Source organism: Leopardus geoffroyi, chromosome D2 (assembly GCF_018350155.1).
Source record: "Leopardus geoffroyi isolate Oge1 chromosome D2, O.geoffroyi_Oge1_pat1.0, whole genome shotgun sequence".
Lineage (NCBI taxonomy): Eukaryota > Metazoa > Chordata > Mammalia > Carnivora > Felidae > Leopardus > Leopardus geoffroyi.
In genome coordinates, this window is record NC_059334.1 from 7,063,690 (window position 1) to 7,087,446 (window position 23,757).

At 41.5% G+C, this 23,757-nt stretch overlaps 1 long non-coding RNA gene across 3 annotated transcripts in view; it reads right to left on the reverse strand.

Annotated features, from left to right (window-relative positions):
* LOC123576391 overlaps positions 1–23,757 on the reverse strand; it is a 105,366-nt gene that overhangs the window by 56,183 nt on the left and 25,426 nt on the right. Inside the window, exon 4 of one of the 3 annotated variants that reach the window (XR_006701359.1) lies at positions 2,809–2,920. This is a non-coding gene — a long non-coding RNA (uncharacterized LOC123576391). Of the gene's footprint in view, positions 1–2,808; positions 2,921–17,866; positions 18,387–21,198; positions 21,395–23,757 lie in introns of those variants that run through there. The other 2 variants (XR_006701360.1, XR_006701361.1) reach the window with 2 other exon arrangements.

The window sequence follows — 23,757 nt, forward strand, 5'->3', positions numbered from 1 at the left end:
CCCAAAGCAATGTAACTATTCAATGCAATCCCTATGAAAATAACACCAGCATTCTTCACAGAGCTAGCACAAACAATCCTAAAATGTGTATGGAACCAGAAAAGACCCCGAATAGCCAAAGCAATCTTGAAAAAGAAAACCGAAGCAGGAGGCATCACAATCCCAGACTTCAAGCTATACTACAAAGCTGTCATCATCAAGACAGTATGGTACTGGCACAAGAACAGACACTCAGATCAATGGGACAGAACAGAGAACCCAGAAATGGACCCATAAATGTATGGCCAACTAATCTTTGACAAAGCAGGAAAGAATATCTGATGGAAAAAAGACAGTCTCCACAGCAAGTGGTATTGGGAAAATTGGACAGAGACATGCAGAAGAATGACTCTGGACCACTTTCTTACACCATACACAAAAATAACCTCAAAATGGATGAAAGACCTAAATGTCAGACAGAAAACCATCAAAATTCTAGAGGAGAAAACAGGCAACAACCTCTTTGACCTCAGCCGCAGCAACTTCTTACTTGACATGTTTCCAGAGGCAAGAGAAACAAAAGCAAAAATGAACTATTGGGACCTCATCAAGATAAAAATCTTCTGCACAGAAAAGGGAACAATCAGCAAAACTAAAAGGCAACCAACAGAATGGGAGAAGATATTTGCAAATGACATATCAGATAAAGGGTTAGTATCAAACTCAACACCAAAAAAAGGAATAACCCAGTGAAGAAATGGGCAAAAAACATGAATAGACACTTCTCCAAAGAAGACATCCAGATGGCTAACAGACACATGAAAAGATGCTCAACATCGTTCATCATCTGGGAAATACAAATCCAAAACAAAATGAAATAACACCTCATACCTGTCAGAATGGCTAAAATTAACACCTTAGAAAAAACAAATGTTTCCAAGGATGTGGAGAAAGGAACCCTTTTGCACTGTTGGTGGGAATGAAAAATGGTGCAGCCCCTCTGGAAAATAATATAGAGGTTCCTCAAAAAATTAAAAATGGAAACTACCCTATCACCCAGCAATTGCATCACTAGGGATTTATCTAAAGGATACAAAAATGCTGATTCGAAGGGGCACATGCACCCCAGTGTTTATAGCATTACTATCAACATTAGCCGAAGTATGGAAAGAGCCCAAATGTCCATCAACTGATGAATGAATAAAGAAGATGTGGTATACACACACACACACACACACACACACGCACACACACACACACACACTGGAGTATTACTCGGCATCAAAAAGAATGAAATCTTGCCATTTGCAACAATGTGGATGGAACTAGAGGATATTATGCTAAGTGAAATAAGTCCGGCAGAAAAAGACAAGTATCATATGATTTCACTCATATGTGGAACTTACGAAGCAAAACAAATGAACATAGGGGAAAGGGAGCAAAAGTAAGATAAAAACAGAGAGGGAGGCAAACCCTAAGAGACTCTTTTAATGTTTATTTATTTTTTGGGGGGGGTGGAGAGGGGGAGAGAGAGAGAGAGAGAGAGAGAGAGAGAGAGAGAGAATGAATGAGTGAGGGAGGGGCAGAGAGATAGAGAGGGACAGAAGATCCAAAGTGGGTTCTGTGCTGACAGCATGGAGCCTGATGCAGGCCTCAAACTCACTAACCATGAGATAATGACCTAAGCAGAAGATGGACGCTCAACCAACTGAGCCACCCAAGCACCCCATGAGACTCTTAAATACAGAGATCAAACTGAGGGTTGCTGGAGGGGTGTCAGTGGGGTGGGGGTGATGGGCTAAATGGGTGACCGGCATTAAGGAGGGCATTGGTTGGGATAAGCACTGGGTGTTATATGTAAGTGATGAATCACTAAATTCTACTCCTGAAATCATTATTACACTATATGTTAACTCACTTGGATGTAAATTAAACAACATATATATATGGGGTGCTTGGGTGGCTCAGTCCGGGAAGCCTCTGACTTTGGCTCAGGTCATGATCTCGAGGTCCATAAGTTCAAGACCCGCATCAGGCTCTGTGCTGACAGCTCTGAGCCTGGAGTCTGCTCCAATTCTCTGTCTCCCTCTATCTCTATCTCTCCCCCACTCATACTCTGTCTCTCTCTCTCAAAAATAAATAAACATTAAAAAAAATTTAATTAAAAAAAATTTTTTAAAAGAAACCTTGAAATTGGAATAGGAGTTTTGTTCCCTAGTCTCATAAATATTTTCTGACTCCTTTGTCCTAAATTCCCTGCCTGATAATCACCATTCTCAGGGAAGAAAGGGACACGATAAGCGATAAATCTATATTGAAGCATGTTTTCAATCTGAAAAGTTCACACACATCTTATTTCTGGTAAGCCTGGAAACTGCAGAGAAAACTGAAGGCAGTAAAACCTTTAATAAGGAAATCAGTATTTACGTATTCAGGATGTTGTTATGTTTTAAAAAGACTTTCTTTCTTATCACCATGTTTTTTTAATTTATTTACTTTTTCTGATTTCCCAAAACTAAGCTAATTACTTTGGGGATTGTTTCACATTTATCTTCCCGTTCGGACAATAAGCCTCGTGACTTCATTCCCAGCACTTTCCTCATAGTCTAAGTAAATACAGACTTCTATATATTTCCAGCCTGCACTACTACTTGGAGTAAGGAGTTTCTAAGTTTACTGCTCTCACTTTACATACTCAAACATTTTTTTCAAACTTCTAGGGACGCCCCTTCGTCTCATTATTCTAGGGTTTGGTAAACAGAAGGGGGTGTCTCCTCGTGTACACTCTCCGCAGCTGTCCAGATTTCGATCACGCCCTCAGATCTCTACCTTTCTCATGGGTGAGTCCCAGCATACGGGCTGTTCACAAAGCCAGTTCCAATCGCCCTCGTCATTTCGCTTAGGTGGAGGATGGTGGCCACGACTGTCCTTCCCAGGATGCCTGCGGATAAGAGGAAATAAAGATAGTGGTGGGGGCACCTGGGCGGCTCAGTCGGTTGAGCGTCCAACTTCAGCTCAGGTCACGATCTCACCGCTCACGGGTTTGAGCCTCGTGTCGGGCTCTGTGCTGACGACTCAGAGCCTGGAGCCTGCTCTGGATTCCATGTGTCCCTCTCTCTCTGCCCCTCCCCCCTCAAAAATAATAAAACATTTTTAAAAATTTAACAAAGAGAGAGATAGTGATGATAATACCTTAAACTAGTAGCCTGAGCTGCTCCCACCCCTTAGGTAACTTTCCACCACTGGCGTAGAGGCTGGTGGTACTGAGATTGCACAGGGCTTTGTGGGATGTTGGCTGGAGTTCTCCTTCCAAACATCCAGGACATAATCTTTTCTCTTTTGCCTCTCCTTCAGAATCTTCTTCCATAAAAGATCCCCTTAAGTGCAGAAGGAAAGCTATTCTGAGCATGACAATTGTCCTGCTGTTGTGGCGGGGCAGAAACCCTCAGTGAGCTCTTGCGACGGGCACCTATCTGGTGCTGAGTGCTGATGGCCCTGTGAAGCTCCATGCTCTTAACACCAATGCTCATTACTTCATGCACATCCCAGCATGTAACCAAAGATCCCCAAACTTTAGGACTTCCCACGTCCCTTTCTCTCCAACCTTCCCCTCTTCCCAACGTTGTTAGCCTTGTAGCCTCAAGGGTCCAGCCCAGAATACACAATGTACCGCATTCCATGGTTGCAAGTAAAGCACAGATCATTGCAAACATTACCTCATCCTTGACATTAGCTTGGTGAAAATTAACATGCACTTAGGAGTTTTATGGGTATGACTCTCAGTTTCAGTTCATCTAATTCATCCTGACACCTACATTTAATCTAACTCGGGAGCTATTTCTCCCAGCTCCTTTGAGATAAAAGGCCCCGGACCCCCAGTCTTCCAGGAAGCCACCTTCAGGTCAAGCAGTTTCCTTGTTCTGGATGGAGATACTCTCTGTCTTGGACATTTGTCATCCTGAAAGCAACGTATTTCATTCGTGTCCGTCCTCGTCTCCTGGTGGACACATTTCCCATAGTCTCAAGTCATGGTATCTCTAAAACAATTCACATTCCTTTCATTGTTAAACCCCGTCTCCGGAGCTCTCCTCTGTAGCCTATAATCTTCATTCAATTCGTCTAGGAGGTCTTAGACCCTAAGTACACATCTCTATTCATCATTTCTCATTAACAAATTTAGAATGACGAATATTTTATTTTTCACATCATAGATCTTTATTCTTTCAAGGGGAGGCATTCTCCTAGAACTGCTCAGAGTGTTCCTGGTAAGGGCACATAATGGACAGATGAAGACATTGTTTGGCATTGATTTTTACATCTTTCCTGATGTACTGAGCAGTGTAGATGACAGGAGCAGTTTTATCAAGCACCAACTGCAACCCAAATGTGGGAGTCAAACGGCCTCACCGGCAGCTCTCAAAGAGGCCCTCTTCACTGGCAACCAGAGGGATGACGGACCTGCAACCAGAGGTAAGCCTTCATGAAGAGTGGCAGAACTTCAGAGAAGGTGAGTCCTCTGCCTGGGCAAATCCCTTTGACAGAGTTGGGGCCCCACAGGAAAGGAGAGGGGCTGTGAGGCATGGAGCACGGACCCAGTTAGACACTCAAGGACCTTAATCACCCAGTTTTCCCCAAGCCCTCTGGACCTACAGAGGTGGCCCACTCCCTTGTTGGAAGATAGAAGAACTTCTCCTTGCTTGACAACTATACAGAAGCTTCCAATGAATCGAGTATCTTAGAAAATAATGCTGGCCCTGCTCAGAATTCGCGCCCTTCTCTCCTGGCCACCAGCCAGTTCTAGGATCACATTTTAGTATGAGTCAAATGCAGACGTGCAGGGTTTGCTAAGGGAAGAGAGGAATGTGAGGCAAGGGAGCTGCAGGATGTGGCTGATGTATAACAGCAGGAACCCAGAGAACGAGTCTGGAGTGGATCCCAAGGGCACTGGATCAAGTGGGCAGAGTACGAGTCGAGAAAGGGAGAGGTTACGGATATGATGGTGGCACTGTCCGGGACACAGGATTTAACACCCTGGCAAGGGCCCTCGAATGACTCTTAGAGGTTTGGCTTTCCTACTATTTCAGTGCCATTCATCATGTTTTAACCTCAGCTTCCTCATCTATGAAATGGGGGACTTGGACAATGTTTATTAGTTGATTGCTTCATCAAGTATTTATTGGCCATTCGACTGGTCCTAGGGAGTGGCTCTTCAATGTTCCATAGCACCGACGTGGCCCTCGGTCTTAGTGGGAGAGGCTGACAGCAAACCAGTCAACAAACAAGAAAAGCAATACAGGTTGCAACAGTGTCCCTGAAGGAAATAAACAGGCACTCTAACAGGGGCTAGTGGAAGGGAGAGCCTTATTTAGCTGAGGTGATCAGGAAGGGCCTGTCTCAGGAGGTGACATTAAGCTGACACCTAAAAGGTGAGAAGTCAGCCACCTGAACAGCTTGAGTAAGAGCTTTCCAGGCTGAAGAGAAAGGAAATCACACTCATGAGGTGAGAAGGAGATTGGGTGTCTCCCAGAAACGGATAAAAGGTCAGAGCCATATGGACATGTTCCCTTGCTTTTGTTTTGCGGCTTGGGTTTTAGAACTGTACTTAGTATTTGGAGCTTTGTGCTTTTAGGCAAAAATGCCTTTGATGTATAGGACAGGTGCATATATTGTAAAGTTTTTGCTATGAACTCACACGTTGTTATTTCTGGATATAAACAAGAACATTAGTTTCTACTTATTTATCTTACTAAATGCCAAGTATTCCTTATCTCACTTATCTGTCCCAACAATCCTGCAAGAGAGCTAATATTAGCCCATTTTACAGATGAGGAAACCAAGGCTTAGAGAGGCAAAGTAGCTGGCCCAAAGCCACTTAGGACCAGCCACAGGATTTCCTCCACCACCTGTCCCCAAAACCTATCCCAGCAGACTCAGTTGTGGATTTCCAAATGTAAAACTCGGAGGGTTTTACTTTATTTTAATTTAAAGCTTTGGCCCAAGATGCAGTATATTACTTTATGATAGAAAGCAAATAGAAAGGAGCCTCTTCCTGATGGCCACAATGAACACGAGTGTTCTGTTTTTCCAGCTTGCGTCTAGCAATTCTCTTCTTGAGCCAATAGGACACTACTTCAACAGATTAGCCCAGGTTTGATTCGGACGGCAGGGCTAAAACAAAACCCAGCTTGGATTTAAGTTAAATTCAGCCAATGAAAGCAGCAGGAGGCATTCAGCAGTAACGACCACAAAGGTAAGATTAGGCTGAAGAAATGCCTCCATTTTTTAGATTCCAAAAGGATGCTGCTGACGACTTAGTGGGGACATCTGGAGAGCATCAGAAAAGCATTTACAAATTAAACTCTGATTTGAAGGGCCAATCCAAAGGCTACAAAGATAGTAATTAAAATTCAGACATGTATAAACATATAAGCAAGCAAACTTCGTATTGCTGCTGGCCCTTCCATTTCTTAATTATAGAGTAGAAAGTCAATGGTACCTTGTTGAAATCCCTGGGATAATTACAAAGGGCTAAATGAAGGCAGGTTTTCTTGGCCCAGAAATATGCATGTCAAGTTGGTGCAGGATCAAATACAAAGGCTATTGCTTACATGCACGGAACAAGAGTAATAAAAGGGCACATTTGGGCAAATAATTCAAAGTGGTGGAGGAGAGAGGGGCTGTTCCAGCATAAAAATGAGGAGAAGAAATGGCAAGAGCAGTTCTGTCTAGTTAAAATGAGAAATCCACTCCCAGTTTCCAGGACTCTCACTCTACCCAGAGAGGCCCCCGATAGAATCGAGTGATTGGAGGGTTCACTGGAGAAAGAGGGAAACCCTGGGTGAGAGGAACAGAAGAGGTGACTGTTCTCAACTGGACTGTGCACTGCCCTGGGGTACTTTTAAGGGGAAAAAAGGAAATAGAAGAAGGGAGAGAAGGAGAAGGAAAAGGAGGAGAAGGAGGAGAGGAGGAGGGGAGGAAAAAGAGGAGAAGGAGGAGAAGGAGAAAGGAGACGGGAGACGGGAGAAGGAGGAGGAGGAGGAGAAGGAGGAGAAGGAGGAGAAGGGAGACAGGAGATTGGAGAAGGAGAAGAAGGAGGAAAAGGGAGAAGGAGAAGGAGGAGGGGAAAAAGCATGTCCCAGACCTCATCCCAGACCAAATGAATCAGACCCTCTGGGAGTGGGGCCTAGTATCCATATCTTTGGAAAACTCCTTAGGAGATTCTAACGCAGGGTATACATGGAGAATCACTAGCTTTAAGGATCTCAGGGGCTGTGAAGAGAGGGGAGGGAGGATGGGAAGGGTACGAAGGGAATGAGGGCCCTTCAGAGACTATAGCAGCTGCCCTTCGAGGGCAGGTTGAAGAGAACGAAGGACCTCTCTCACCCCGCATTCCGTGTAGACTGTGTATGGTTTGGAAGGTAGGATTCAGCCATCATTAAACGACCATCCATCCATCTGCACTATTCGTGTGTAACTTGCTGAGATAATGAAGTTTCATACCGGACGGCCCCCTCCTGTAAGTGCACAGTACTGTTACATTATTCGTCCAGGGGTGTTCTCACAATGGAAATAGAAAATTTCCAGATTGGATTCACTTCCCCTGCTGCCTTGTCACCTATAAATTATTTGTTTGAGCTGATGTCTGGGGGCTGACTGGGTTGAGCTTGCTAAGTGTTGATGGTAACCAGGCCCTTCACAGCCTGATCATGGGAGTGTTTACAGTGGAAAGTCGACGTATGAGCTACCTACGTGTGGTTGATGAAAAAAAGATTACAGGGACTCCATCATTGCCGCTGATGCCTACAAAAAGAAATTCTAAGCAAGGGGAAAGATGTCTCCTCCTCAGGCCTGGAGTTGATGGAAATTTCAAGCAAGTCCAGACTAAAGAGGAGACTAAGAAGCTGAGATTTTTAAGGATCCCAGGACAGCTTCCCCCCACCCCCCGCCGCGCCAACATAAAATGTCTCTACTGATCCTGACATGTCCCACGTGAATCATTTAATGGACCTCAGCACAAACGCAAATGTTACCTGAGCATTTGCTCAACTGATCATACTAGGCAGTCAGCTGGCAGAACCCTGGGAAAACTGGAAAAAAATCAGTAAGTTCTGATACATAAAAAGTGTTTTAGGTTTGGGATGCGACCTTGGGCTGGTAAAGATTCTAAATTGGGAGGCTCCAGACTCAAGCAAGTTCCCTGAACTCAGCGGGTATATGTGTGGGTGCCAAAGAAAGGCAGTGTTCACAAAGGAATAAAGAAATCTGAATGCACAGATTGGCCGCTTTTTACTCTTTAATCTAGCATCTTCTTGAACATGATAAATCCTGCTGAACTAAGAGGAAAACATTAACAGAGTTAGAATGAAGTCTCTTGAGTTCTGTTCCCTGAGTTCCTGGCAAATCTTAGGAAAATGTGCTAGATACTCACTTTGGATCAGTGTTTGAACTGCTCTCTGTAAATCATGTACTGCATTGGAGACTTGAATAACAAGATGATTATATTTTCCTTCCGCTTTGACAAACAAGGGTACATTTCAGTCAATTCAAATATTCAAACAGCCTCTTTATGCTAGGGATGGAAGTACAAGGTTAAACAATGTTAAGGACAAATCTTTACTGAGTTCTAACTCCATAGGGAACAGATGTTCCATTTGTCAAACATTATATTCCATTTGTCAAACATCTGCCCTGCTCTTTTCTTAAGACTCTCAAGCATACTCTATTCTCTAATCAAATAGCTTTGAGAATGCCTCTTGTGGTAAGAATCTCAGAAAGAGGGGCACCTGGGTGGCTCAGTTAGTTAAGCATTCGACTCTTGACTTCAGCTCACGTCATGATCTCGCGGTTGTGAGATAGAGTCCCACGTCGGGCTCTGTGCTAACAGCGCAGGACCTACTTGGGATGCTCTCTCTCCCTCTCCTCTGCCCCACCCCCAGCTCGCTTGCACAGGCATGCACTTTCTCTTTTTCTCTCTAAAAATACATAAAAATAAAATATAATAAAAATAAGTCTTAAAATAAAATAAACGATCTCAGAAAGAGAAGAAAATATTCCCTTAGATGTGCAGAAGAACATATATCATTCCATACTGTAAAGCCAGTTGTGATAAAGTAGAGAATTCAGGCCATTCACAAAATTATCACTCTTAGTCTCTTACCCAATGTGAAGACTTGCATAAAAACTATGTAATCTTATTCTAATCTTCTTTGGTTTAACAGTGAAGTCTTCCAAAGACACCTGGGCTGCTGAGTGTATTGCTATATCCTGTGAAAGGAACCTTATAATTACTAGAATTCTGTCATTCTGACTGCCTGGCTTCTGTAATAATTTCTTGCTCGAGGAACAACATTTAAATTGATCTCTCTTTTCTAAAAAGGATAAATGCTTGCAATATTTCTACGCATGAAAGCTTAGCTAAGCATGAAGAGCTTCATAATGTCCTTCTTCTCCCCTCATACATAAAAAGGTAATAAACCTATGATTCTGTTGCATTCCTTATTCAACCCAAGAGTTACAGAGTCTTATTCTCATTTAAATTCACACTGCTAAGTGCTCTGATAGAATTTAAACTAAGAGTCATCCCTGTCAAGAAGAAATAACGGTCCCTTTTGAGGATGGGGACCTGAGAAAGCTTCACAGGGGAGATGACATTTAAGATGCTGTGAAAGAACAGCCAAATCTCTGCAAGCAAAGAAGAGAGGAAGGAGTTGGAAGGAGGGCATTTCTGGTGGAAGGAGTGGTAATGCCTTGACAACATGACATGTCATGTGTTTAAGGAATGCTGCCTCTTTCAGCCTTGGCAGGGGGCGGGGGGGGGGGGCGGCGTAGGTTACTGAGCGACGCCGGAAGAGTTGGCTGGGTCAGATCAAAAGATGAATTAAGCATTTTGGGACTTTAAGAAAATAAACAGTGGTGTGCCATAAAACATTTGTAAGTAGGTGGTTGCATGATTTGCTATTTACTTAGGGATGTAAAGAGCAGCAAGATAGAAGACATACTGAAGAGAGGAAGACCTGGGTACAGTGACACCATTTAGGAAGCTACCTGCATAGTCTCTGAGGAAGGTGATGGGGTCCGTGGCAATGAAAGGATAAGGAGAACAGGAATTCAAGACATTTCAGAAGTGTAATGAAGACGAGAGAAAAGTCGGATACACCTACAGGTTACTAAAGGGGTTGTAGTATCCCTCTTTTTTTTTTTTTTTTATTTATTTTTGGGACAGAGAGAGACACAGCATGAACGGGGGAGGGGCAGAGAGAGAGGGAGACACAGAATCAGAAACAGGCTCCAGGCTCTGAGCCATCAGCCCAGAGCCCGACGCGGGGCTCGAACTCACGGACCGCGAGATCGTGACCTGGCTGAAGTCGGACGCTTAACCGACTGCGCCACCCAGGCGCCCCATCCTCTTTTTTGAAATTTATAAATTTTTCAAAAGTTTGTTTATTTAGAGAGAGACAGAGAGTGCACGTGGGGGAGGGGCAGAGAGAGAGAGAGAGAGAGAGAGAGAGAGAGAGTCCCAAGCAGGCTCTGTACCAACAGCGCAGAGCCTGATGCAGGGCTCAAACTCATGAACTGTGAGATCATCACCCAAGCCAAAACCAAGAGTTGGATGCTTAACTGACTGAGCCACCCAGGGTCCCCACTCTTCGGAAATTTATACTCATAATATATGCTCTGTATATCTTTGGCATGTTTCGGAGGTGAGAGATAGGATCATAAATGCAACCTATTTTAGAGGAAGTCCTCAACAACAATGAAGTATACTCTGGCTCTTCTCTGTGAAACTACCCTGCACTTCTCCTCTAGAGGACTTAGTACTCTTGCCCTGGAATGCCCATATTGACCTCCAACTTCACTCATATCTCAGACTATTTCTTTGTGAATAATTCAACCACTTCTTTACATAGGCAGAATGAATTTTTACCAAGATCCAATAATTGAACATTATAAGATGCTTCTATAAATCCTTTATCCAGTCTTTTTGAATCAATGGCTCCCATCCTCTGAGTACTTTCTTTTTAATTCTATTAATTTTCCCTGTCTTCAAGTTTCACTCACTTTTGTGGTAAACACTTTTGGTAATATTTTTCATGCAGGATGTATTATGAAAATCAATGACAGAAAGTAAGCCATTGATGTGTTACATCTTGAGGATAAATGACATTTAATACTTTTACAGTTCCAGTTTGATAAAAAGGGACTCACCCAAGTAATAAGGCTCAGCATTAAGGTGCTCCAAATTGTTATGTATCCAGATTTAATTTTAGGAATATTATGATCATGAAATATGCATCAACCAAATGAATTGAAAAATTACCTCATCTCCGGTCAACCATATTGTATCATTTTCCAAGAGATGAATTTTGATGTAATGTAGGAAAGCTTTATTTTTTGAGTTATCGGTAATACTTATTACCAGAGCCAAAGACCTTGTCAGTATTTTCCTTTCCATTATAAATTTTAAACTATCAATAAAAATTTTAAAGTCAACACTAATCTATAAAAGGAGGAGGCAGAAAAGAGACATGTATATTCCTACGTATTTTGGAAAAATCCAAGAGAGAAAATCATTTTCTCTGGAAAGGCAAGACTGAGATAAACAGTTGAGATAAAGTGTTGAGGTAAACAAAACGTTTTGTCCCAGAAGCTGAGAAGACGTATTACTGAATGATTATTTAGCCCAAGATGTTTACCTTCAAGGGGGTCTTGAGACAAGAATATGTAATTATTTTTTAGTTCAATCTTAGCTGAATGGGTTTTACCAAATTTCATTCATGCAGACATTCACTAACTTATCAACAATTTATGCAACATCTTTTGTGAAGCAGGTACTATGTTAGGTGCACTGTTAGATACAGAAGTGAACAAGGTAAGAGATCCCTCATTTTGTGGAGTTTATGATCTAGGGAAGGACAGAGGCATTAGATATATAATCTCTAACTCATTCATTTATTTATCGACAAATATTTATTGGGGTTCTATCACGTGTCAGGCATTGTCCTGGGCACTAGAGATACAGCAATGCACAAAACATAAAAACCCCTGCACTCACAGAGCTTAACGTCTACTCGTGCTAAGCGCTACAGAGGTAAATGCAGGCTGCTATGAACACCCATTCAACCCAAGCCCTATAGTTGGTCTAACTACTTGCCCAAATGCCTCTTGGAAAGGGCTGGAAAACTGACCCTTGCTGTGTTTCCTCAGGGGTGAGTTCCACCTGTACTAGACCGGAGAAAGTGAGAGTGATGGAGGAGGGCTTTCTTCATGCCTAAAGACCCTGCACCCTGCAATTACATTTTGCATCATATGTATGCACATGTATGTACATACGTACGTACGTACGTGTATGTATGTGACACTATACTTGAGGAGACTTCTCTGCTTCCAGAACATCTTATAGGACCCTCACTAAACAGGTGTTATCATCTGCAAGTATACATCCTCTGGGGAGGCATTTGGCACCAGGAAGCTGCATGTCTTGGGTCTGTTTTGGAAAGCTGACCATGTATTTTAGTTGTGTTGACTTCCCTCTGTGTCCTTCAAGTGAATTGACTCTTATTTGTCCAGGTGGGATCTGTGCCTGATCTTTCCATCCATCTAAACCTGCTACTGAAATCAGTCAATTTACCAGATGTGCAGCTCAAGGTAGACTGAACAAAAGTGACACATTATCTAGCTTTTCCATATAATTTTAAAGGTGATAATAAAAATTATGAGAGAACTTTTAAAAGCTTCCTAGTTTAGGCATTACATCCTATCACATACACTCACTACAGGGGCCATGGAACAGGAGCATCTCCAGCCCAGGTCATTTCACTATGAAGGCTCATGAGAAGGTGATAACAGACTCATATCTGCATGCAATATGCAGCTTGCCTTGAGGGTATAGTTTGAGGGAAGGTGGAGAAGACTGTTTTTAACCAAAAATGTTCCCACTATTACTTCTTGTTCAGAATCGAATATAATATGTGGTAAGCGTCTTAGTTTGGGTTTACCCTAGAGCACAGCATTCAACAAGGAGCACCTGCGACCAGACACGTTATTTGAAGGTGATTCTAGGGACTAGAAGTGAGAGAGTGGAAGGAGTGAGACATGAAAGAGAGAAACGCCCTAGAGAAACTTGAGAACAGAGGGTGTATCCTTATCACACCTCTCATGAGAGCTCCTAGCTTATAAATCAATTTGCTGCCAGTTAGGAGAGAAGAATGCCTCTACGGTATTTTTCATGGAGTGTTCTGTGTTAAAGGCACCTCTGCTCATTTAAGAGAACCTAACAGTTTGAAAAAAAGGATTTTGACTTGACGCTCAGATGACTCACACTGATACGGAAATAACAGAAGAAACAGAAGAGCTCTCCAACCGAAATGTAACAAGAACTCTCAGGGAGAAAGAATTAGAGAGCACAAAATAATTCCTGAAACTTAATATATGATTTCAAATTTCAAAATTCGGTAGAAAACCTGGGGGGAATAAAAGCACTACAGGAAAAAAATCAATTACGTGGAAAAATAATGAAGGAAATGCCTTGTAGCACAAAGCCAACACACAAATTTTAAAACGTAATCAATGAAACGTTAACAAAAATGAAGAAGAGAGTCAGAAGACTTTATGTGTATGGAATTTCTTAAGACTACTAGAACCCAAGATGGGCAAAAAAATCTTTTTTTCAACCAAAGGTCTCACCTGTTTATTACTGAACCAACCTACTGGTGCAGAAGCATAGAAACAGAACAAAATCACTTTGCCAATAAAAACGTGTCTATCTACTGTTCAGGTAGTAGTGATGTTCAGAGAGTGATACGACGCGAGCAGGCGACTTGCATGCAGCATAAATACGTGTGCCATCTCACGTGTGATCCCTTATTGACCCAGCTTGGGTCTTCTCCAATACCTCCTCTTGGAGTTGTACCTCACCAGTTTTCATCTGAATCCACTCGGACGATTCTGTATTTGTTTCCTGGCCAGGAATCGCTTGATCCTGAAAGTCTCGTGAGGAGACATGGCGAGGAACACGTAATCACACACATCACGATGGTGGACCAAAGGCGCCAAGATGAGGAAAACTTTGATCTTGAGAAGTTAATAAGAATGGGAATATGAGCAATAATAAGACAAACATTAATTCTGTGATATAATCATTCTTGAAAATACTTTTGTTCTCAAATCGGTAATCTTTGTGTATTCTTCCTCTTTTTGCTTAAGGTGTAATGTAACACATCGTGTTTGTGACTTTAAATGGTTTGAAATGTTAAGTTAGGGGGCAGCCTGGGTGGCTCAGTCGGTTAAGCATCCCACCCTTGAGTTCGGCTCAGGTCAGGATCTCATGGTTTGTGAGTTCAAGCCCCTGCTCGGTAGCTCTCTCCCTCTCGCTCTGCCCCTTGTCTATTCACACACTCTCTCTCCTTGTCAAAATAAACAAATAAACATTAAAAAAAATAAGTTGAAATGTTAAGTTTGCAACACAAAAAATATTTCTTGAATCCTTATGCTTTAATGTATCATTATATAAGTAGTACAAAGATACTTAGAGGAATGGTAATTGTTTCATGATTTAATAAATGTTAATTTTCAATAGATGCTTATATTCCCTTGCCAGGATTGCCATAAAACATACCACTAACTAGGTACTTTAGGGGCCCAGGGCACTTTCTTTTTCGATGCTGCTTAAACAACAGAAATTTCTCTTCTCACAGATCTGGAGGCTGGAAGTTCAAGACCAAGGGGTCAGCTGTGCTGGTTTCTTCTAAGAACTCTCTGGTTTGCTGATGGCCGTCTTCTCTGCCGATCTTCACATAGCCTTCCCTCTGTGCTCATCTGTGTCTACCACCAATCCATTTCTTTATTTCTTGCTCATCTTGGGTTCTAGTGATCTTCCATGACCCAAGAGAAAAAGAATGCCATCTTGGTCAAGTGAAGGTGGCAACTCCTGCGTTGCTGACGGGATTGAAATTTTTCAGAGGAGGGGTTGAACTGGGATCAGAACAGGAGACCCATTAGCAGGTAATTCGCATTTGTACCACTCGTAATTAGATTTTTATTACCGAGTTTCACCTATCACATCATGGGATTTTTTCCCCCAAAACCTATCTGTTAGTTCCTTATTGAGGCTGTAACAAATTATCACAAACTTAGTGGTTCAAAACGGCAAAAATTTGTTCCCCGCCAGTTCTGGACTTCAGAAGTCTGAAATCACTTTCACAAGGAGCTAACATCAAGGCATCGTCAGGGCAGGTTCTATCTGGAGGTGCTGACAAGAGAATCCATTTCCTTGACTTTTTTCAGCTTCTGGTGGCTCCCGTATTCCTCTGTCTGCGGCCCCTGACTCTGTCTGGAAAGCACAATGCTCCATTTTCTGCTCCCAGCATCCCACCACCTTCTCCTCTGGCTTGGACTCCACCTTTGACCATCCTACACAAGGAGGGCTGTGCTGACATCAGCCTATTCAGAACATCCAGAACGGTCTCCCATCTCAAGGTTCTTAATCCTTCTGCAAAATCCCTTTTGCCATACCAGGTGAAATTCACAGAATCTGGAGGATTAGGACATGGGCATCTTGAGAAATCATTATTCAGCCTGCCACACTATCCTTAATACATTTCATACACATAGATTTACATTTTAGAAAACTTGGTGTTTTTCCTGGAATTGAGGTGCTCTGTGGGCTGGCGGCACCTAATTTTTATCCTTTCATAATGATATATTGACATAGTCTGTTGGTGTCACTAGAAACTTATGTATGTCTTATCGGTACCTCGTTATAATTATAGGGTCAGTTAAATGTTATATTACCTGGAAGATGGGAAAATGAGTGTATGCAGTTAGGTTTTTGGGGGGCATGTTTCCAATTTGTCATCTCGAAGCACATCTTCAAACACACCATTGGACTCTCATTTACATGATTACTGTGTATGCCTAGAGGTGCTAATCAGCTATTACCTCCTGTTCCCCAGAGAGACCCTCCTTGTTGATCAGCCCTTCCTTGATACAGTTCTTTTTTTTTTTTTCAGAAGTGTTGGAAAAAATTCATAAACATTGGTTCACCCTTTCTGTCCATACAGACAGAAGCAGGAACTTAACCTCTTCCTTGTGAATGGATAAACTTAATAAAAATAGATCTAATTAACATTAAATTATATATTGTATAATAAACAATATCCTACTTACTAAAATAAAGCTAAACATAATTTATTTACTTTTTTTATGTATTACAATGATCATTTTTATACCTTGTATAAATTTTCCTTTTGCACATTAGTTTTATAAACTCTTGGTCCTTTAAAAACTCAATGAGTTCCAATTCGACATAATTATTATAATTTTTTATGATCAAATTGGCTTAACTAGGTGATAAGGAACCCCCTTAAATTGCCTCTTGGCTTTTTAGAATTGCCTCTAAAGATCTTGAGAACACCCTGTCTTCCTAGAAAATCAGCATCAACAACAACAACATAGGAATTTCTGGATGCCTCCTGATTGCTTCCTGCCCTGGGATATTAAATTAAATATCCTCAGGTGCCTTGGTTTCCTCTAGTAGAGAATGATGTTACAGATCCGAATATGAGCTGCAGCTTATGTGTAACATAAGCAGTGGTGGTGAGCAAAAGGGCTGTTTCTGTGGTGCTCAGAACTACCACAAGAAAGAATTCTTCCGGGGCGCCTGGGTGGCTCGGTTGGTTAAGTGACTGACTCTTGATTTTGGCTCTGGTCATGATCTCACGGTTCCTGAGTTCAAGCCCCACATCAGGCTCTGTGCTGACCGTGTGGAGTCTGCTTCAGATTCTCTGTCGCCCTCTTTCTCTGCTCCTCCCCTGCTCTCTTACTCTCTCTCTCTCAAGAATAAATATTTATAAATAAATAATACATAATTTAAACAAAAGATTTCTTTTTACGGTTCACACTGGTGGTTCCACTGTAACACATTCTGTTCTTGTACTCTACTTAGCGGTGTATGATTTTCTCAGTCACTAAGATTTTCCCCACGCTGACACTTGTGAACAAAACAAAAGGCAGCAGTGGGAAATCATTTTTCATTGTTCAAACAGGCAAAAATTAGAAAGATGGATGATGCTCAGTGTTGGCCAGAGGGAAGGGAAATAAAGCACTCTCATAAGCTGTGGTGGTCGTGTGAACTGGTATAACATCTTCAGAGAACCACTGGGTAACATCTGTTGACAGCACAACATCCTTTAGCCTAGAAATTCCACTTTCAGGAACTTACCCTACACATAAGTTTATACACAGTAGGTCTGACCACTGCAGCATCGTGTACCGGGAAAGGAGGTGGTGTGTAACAGAAAAACGTCTAAACGCCATCGTGAGGGGACTGGTTAAATAAATTATTACGGTACACCCAGACACGATGAAATGCTATGGAACCATTAAATGTTCCATTACATGTTCTCAGGGAAAAATACCTATGATACATTTATGGATAAAACATAATAATATGGTAAAGAAGAATTAGTTTAGTTTGATCCTGTATGTATGTATAAACACCTGTGTACATATATACATATATGTCCATATGTGTATATACCCACGCATACACGTATGTACGTGTATACACACATGTGTATACACATGTGTGTACATGTATACATATGTGCGTACATGTATACATGGATATATACATACACACATATGGATGTATACAGAGACACACATGTTTGCATTCTAATAGCAAATGGCTGGATATATAAGAAACAGTGGCTTTACCTCTGGAAATCTGAATGGGGGAGGCTCCAGAGAGGAAGACTTTTACTTCTCACTTTATAACACGTTATAATAATAAACTTTAAAGGTACTGTTGATATTATCTCAGGGAAAATAGTTTCATTTCTGTGCTCATTAGTTAATGTTGTTAAGAAACAAAATTCAACTGAGTAAATTTTAAATTTTAAAGATCTTCTGGGCTTTATTCAGTGATTCACGAAATGGGCAGCATCCTGTTTAGCAGACAGGAAAGAGCTGTGAAAGGCTGTACAAAATAAAAGACTTTTATAGCTGGAAGGGAGCAGTAACAAGAAAGTTATACTAGCAGGAAGTGGACTGGCTGGGGCACAGTCACTTTTCTTTAGGGGATCATAGGAGTCTCTCAGGCAGACTTCTTCACTAGTGCTGATCAGGTGATTAGTGATTCATTGGTTTAAGATTCCATTTCTGGGAGAGATCAAAACTGTAATTAAGTCTTGGTGTGATGACATGGGCTTACCATAAGTGACTCCATTTTGGTCCTGTTGTCTTGTTTTTAACAATGTGAAGTAAGCGTTGAGTTGAACTTTTGTTTCATGTTTTCTCTGTTGTTGACTGAGAATTCCTTCTTCCAGTAGCTGCTCTGTTTTCAATAATATCGTTGTCTATGTTGAGTCACTGTTGGGCTTCCTTTCCCCTTTCTATAGTGTCAGCACCTGGTAAGAAGATATAATCCCTTACCAAGGAATCTGACTGCATTAAAAGCTGCAGTGTTCTCATCAGGTCCTGCATGAGCAGTTGATACATCCAACAATAGTAACATAGGGGCTGCATGGTCTACTAATGACAGTTTCTTAAGTGGGGGGGTGGGGGTAGTAAATTTTATTAAACAATAAAAACCCTTTTTAGGCTGCCTTCATTCTGGCCATTTTTATCCAGCAGAAGTAGTTAAAATGAAGTGATACAAGAATTCAAAAGTGAATTAAATTCTTAGATATTTTCAAAGAATGATACTATTTACCTCAAAATCATGTATTTGTTGTATATCAAGTAAGTTTCAACATTCAGAGGAGACTACAGAAATATGAGATCATAGAAATCAGACTGCTATTAAGTTTTACTTCTTTTGGTATCTCTTCTCTGGATTTCTCATTCATGAACCCCATTTTTAACCATCCATCCACTCATCAAATACCATATTTACCAAAATAAATACTATGACCAGGACTGGATTAAGATTTGGGCATATACCCAAATCTTTTTTTAACTTGCTTTAAAAAAAAGTAGTGTTTACACTACAATTACAAATGTATGAAACAAAAAGGAAAAAAGGGGCGCCTGGGTGGCTCAGTTGGTTGAGCGTCCGACTTCAGCTCAGGTCCTGATCTCACGGTTAGTGAGTTCGAGCCCCCGTGTCGGGCTCTGTGCTGACAGCTCAGAGCCTGGAGTCTGCTTCAGATTCTGTGTCCCCCTCTCTCTCCGCCCCACCACTGCTTGTGCTCTCTCTGTCTCTGCCTTTCAAAAATGAATAAACATAAAAAAAATTTTTTTAATAAAAAAAAGAAAAAGAAAAAGAAAAAAAAAGAGGGTGACTCTGTAGCTTAAAAAAGCTAAAAAGCTAATGTCTTTGGACTATTAACTAAGTTCAAGATGTTGAACCTTGTTTACATCCAGAGTCCAGAAAGCACATTTTAAAAATGATGAGATAATTAGAAATTTAAATTCTTCCTGGATACTTGATGATATTAAAGCTGTTTAATTCATTTCTAGGTGTGACAGTAGCATTGTGGTTATGTTATAAAAAGGAGTGCTTTCTCAAACATACTGAAATATTTGCAAATAAAATCATATGAGGTCTGAGACTTCCTTCAAGATAATATAAAGGTGTGGGGGATGGGTAGGGGTGCAGCAGAGATAGCACTGGCTATGGGTTCATGATTACTACAGCTGAGTGATGGTACAGGGAGCTTATTATTTTATTTGGTTTCTTTCATCTACTTTCAAAAAAATTTAGAAAACTGCCCTCCCTCCCTGCCTCACGGGGATAAAAAAAGATATAGATTTTCTCCCTACCCTCTTGGAGTTTTCAGTCTTAGAGATAAAGCAACATTCACTGCGTAACTAAAAGATGAGAGTTAAAGATGAGAGTGCAGGGGTGCCTGGGTGGCTCAGTCACTTGTGCTTCTGACTCTTGATTTCGGCTCAGGTCATGTTCTCATGGTTCGTGGGATTAAACCCTGAATTGGGCTCTGCGCTGAGCAAAGCCTGTTGGGATTCTCTTTCTCTCCCTCTCTGACCCTCCCCCCTTAGTGCACATGCTCTCTCCCTCTCTCTCTCTCTCTCTCTCTCTCTCTCTCTCTCTCTCAATATAAACTGAGGGTTGCTGGAGGGGAGGTTGGTGGGGGGGGTGGGTTAAATGGGTGATGGGCATTAAGGAGGGCACTTTTCGGGATGAGCATTGGGGGTCCTATGTAAGAGATGAATCACTGGGTTCTACTCCTGAAGCCAAGACTACACCGCATGTTAACTAATTTGAATTTAAATTAAAAAAATTAATAAACAGATAAAAGAATTTTTTTTAATAAAAACGAGAGTGTAGGGTGGCAGCAGACCTCACAACTTGAGCAAGCTACCTGGAGGTGGAGAGAGACGTTAAGTTTCTTTGATGAAGTTTGGTTGAAACTAAAATTGGAAGGTGCGGTGGAATTGTGGGAGCGGAAAGAGAGAGGCATATGGCAGGCAGGAAACAGCATGTTCCAAGACCTGGAGAAGCATGCATATATATATGTAACTTACATGCTGCACAAGCCAAAATAGGATTTAAAGTTAAAAACTCAGCTGAATATTTTGTTTGCATATGTCACAACATTTATCTGAACTTGAAAGAGGTACATCCACGGTATCTTTTGCCATGTCACCCCCAACTACATGCGACTGAATTCAAGGAGCGTTGTTCTCAGTATCACAGATGTCAAGGTGAGTAACATATGGTTGCTTCCTGTAAGAGCCTCACGGTCTAGTGAGAGTGACAGAGAGATCTATACCTGTCTATACTTGATCAATATGAAATATGACAAGGTCTCTACTGATAGGATAAGCCGAAGATGGGAGGGGTATAGAGGGGGAGTGCTTCATTCCGCCTGTTAGAACAGCAAACAGCTCAGAGAAGAGAATGGCACTGGGGCGGGGTTGTAGAAGTTGAGTACGACTTGGTTGGTCGAAAACAGGGAAGACAGGGCGTTCAAATCAGAGGGAACAGCATGAGCACAGCATCAGAAGCGTGAAAAATATATATTGCGTCTGGGGATTCCCAGGTAAATGCTGGAGGTAGAACATACAATTAAAATAAAATTTAAACCATCTCTTTGGTGCTGTGAGAACATGTCACATGCATGCCTGCATTTTTTCAAGCGCTTCACAAATAAATACACCTGTACTGGCTTTAGTCACAGGAATTTCAGGAAAGGAAATGTCTAAGTAAAAATGAATACAGACAATGTGGAACAGTGGATAGAAACAGAAGCTGGGTCAGGATCTGTCTCAATTTTTTATTCATCTAAGAAACCAATGATAGGTACGGTTGAGATAGTACCAAAGCATCAAAGTAAGCTTTTGATAAATGAATTTGGCCATTTTCATGATGCCAGAACGTCCTTCCTGGCTCTTCTCCTTCTGACCACCTCTGGATTTGGTAGTTTTTCCAAGCTTTGTCCTGAATCTCTCTCTTTTTAAACAAACAAACATTACTTTCTTTTTTTCATGGCCTCAAATAGAGACGCTTAAGACTGTATTTATCAACAACTTGAACGTCTCTTCTGAGCCCCAAATGCATACATCCAAGCGCCTTCGTGCCATCCTGACTTGAACGTCACACACAGGGAAGACAGAGAGAGCTGTGCTCGCTCTGCCATGTCAATACTGCCTTGAAGCCCGTCCTTCCACATCTTCATTAATGACACCACCCTCTACTCGGATATTCCAGCCAGAACTTGGAAACTACTCCTAACTCCTCCCTCTTCCTTTTCTACACATTCAAACTCTCACTAAGACCTTTTAGCTTAGCTCTCCCCAGATCTCGAATCTCTCCATATGTGTCCTTTACTGCTGTCACCCGAATAAAAACCACTGTCTTCACCAGCTTCCACCAGTTGCCTCCACTATGCATTCTCCGTCTTAGAAAGACAAGGTTAGGTAATTTCTCCGATTAGATCCCTTTAATGGTTTCTTTGCTCTTTGATACAATGCAAAATCCTTAATAAAGCTAACAGCGTCCTGCAAGATCTGACCCCTGCCTATCTCTCCCATCTCATTTCTAATTATTTGCTGTGTTACTATCGTATTAGCTTATAGGTTCTTGAATGTGTTAAGACCTTTTCCAGTTCATAACCTTCACACTTGCCCTTTCCTGCCTGGGAAGTTCTTTTCCACTCTCATGGTTGGTTATCTCTTTTATGCTAAGCACTAGCAGGGGCTTAGATAGTGAAAATCACTTCCATCACTTATCTGGCTGGAATACTATACATGGATAAAGCCAGCCACAAAATTTACAGGAAGCAACTTCTCCCAAGAACATGCTATTTCTCCCAAGGACAAGTGTCATAACAACGTCTTTGTTGAGTGATTACTATCTTCTGACTTGTTAAAAAAACTCTGTCCTCTCAAACTATAGACTATTAGAAGTTTTGGTATTTGAAACTTTACGTTAAGAATAAAATATCCCACTCTGTCTGGAGATTCTAAGACACTTTGACACAGAGAATCAAATTCGATTCCCAACCCAGGTACAGAGCTTAAGATAAGGGGGTTCTGGATATACCACTCTGCATCTATCTTAACTTTGTAGTTTCCACGGAAATAGGACTGTGGATCCTTCTCAGACCTGATGTTGACCTCTGATCTGCTTTCAGTCTACCCAAACGCTGCCTCATTTATATGTCCCTCAAATTCTACTCTTACCCCAAATCCTATAATAACTTTATCTTTTCTTTGTTTGGTCAGATGCCTCACAATTCTTCTTATCCCTGGGATTTGACCTGAGGGCAGAAACTCCATTGGAGTCAACAGTCCAAACTTTAAGAATCAAGAAAGGCCCTTTTTCTTTAAAACAAACAAACAAACATGGCATAAGAACAGACACTCAGATCAATGTAGCAGAATACAGAACCTAGAAATGGACCCACAAACGTATGGCCAACTAATCTTTGACAAAGCAGGAAGGAATATCCAATGGAATAAAGACAGTCTCTTCAGCAAGTGGTGCTGGGAAAACTGGACAGCGACATGCAGAAGAATGAACCTAGACCACTTTCTTACGCCATACACAAAAAAATAAACTCAAAATGGATGAAAGACCTAAATGTAAGACGGGAAGCCATCAAAATCCTTGAGGAGAAAGCAGGCAAAAACCTCTTTGATCGTGGCCACAGCAACTTCTTACTCAGCGTGTCTCCGGAGGCAAGGGAAACAAAAGCAAAAATGAACTATGGGGACCTCATCAAAATAAAAAGCTTCTGCACAGCGAAGGAAACAATCAGCAAAACTAAAAGGCAACTGACAGAATGGGAGAAGATATTTGCAAACAACATATCAGATAAAGGGTTAGTATCCAAAATCTATAAAGAACTTATCAAACTCAACACCCAAAAAACAAATAATCCAGTGAAGCAATGGGCAAAAGACATGAATAGACACTTCTCCAAAGAAGACATCCAGATGGCCAACTGACGCATGAAAAAATGCTCAACATCACTCATCATCAGGGAAATGCAAATCAAAACCACAATGAGATACCTCCTTACTCCTGTCAGAATGGCTCACATTAACAACTCAGGCAACAACAGATGTTGGCAGAGAGAGAGGATCTCTTTTGCATTGTTGGTGAGAATGCAAGCTGGTGCATCCCCTCTGGAAAAGAGTATGGAGGTTCCTCAAAAAATTAAAAATAGAACTACCCTACATCCCAGCAATTGCACTATTAGGTATTTATTCAAGGGACACAGGTGTGCTGTTTCAAAGGACATATGCACCCCAATGTTTATAGCAGCACTATCAACAATAGCCAAAGTATGGAAAGAGCCCAAGTGTCTA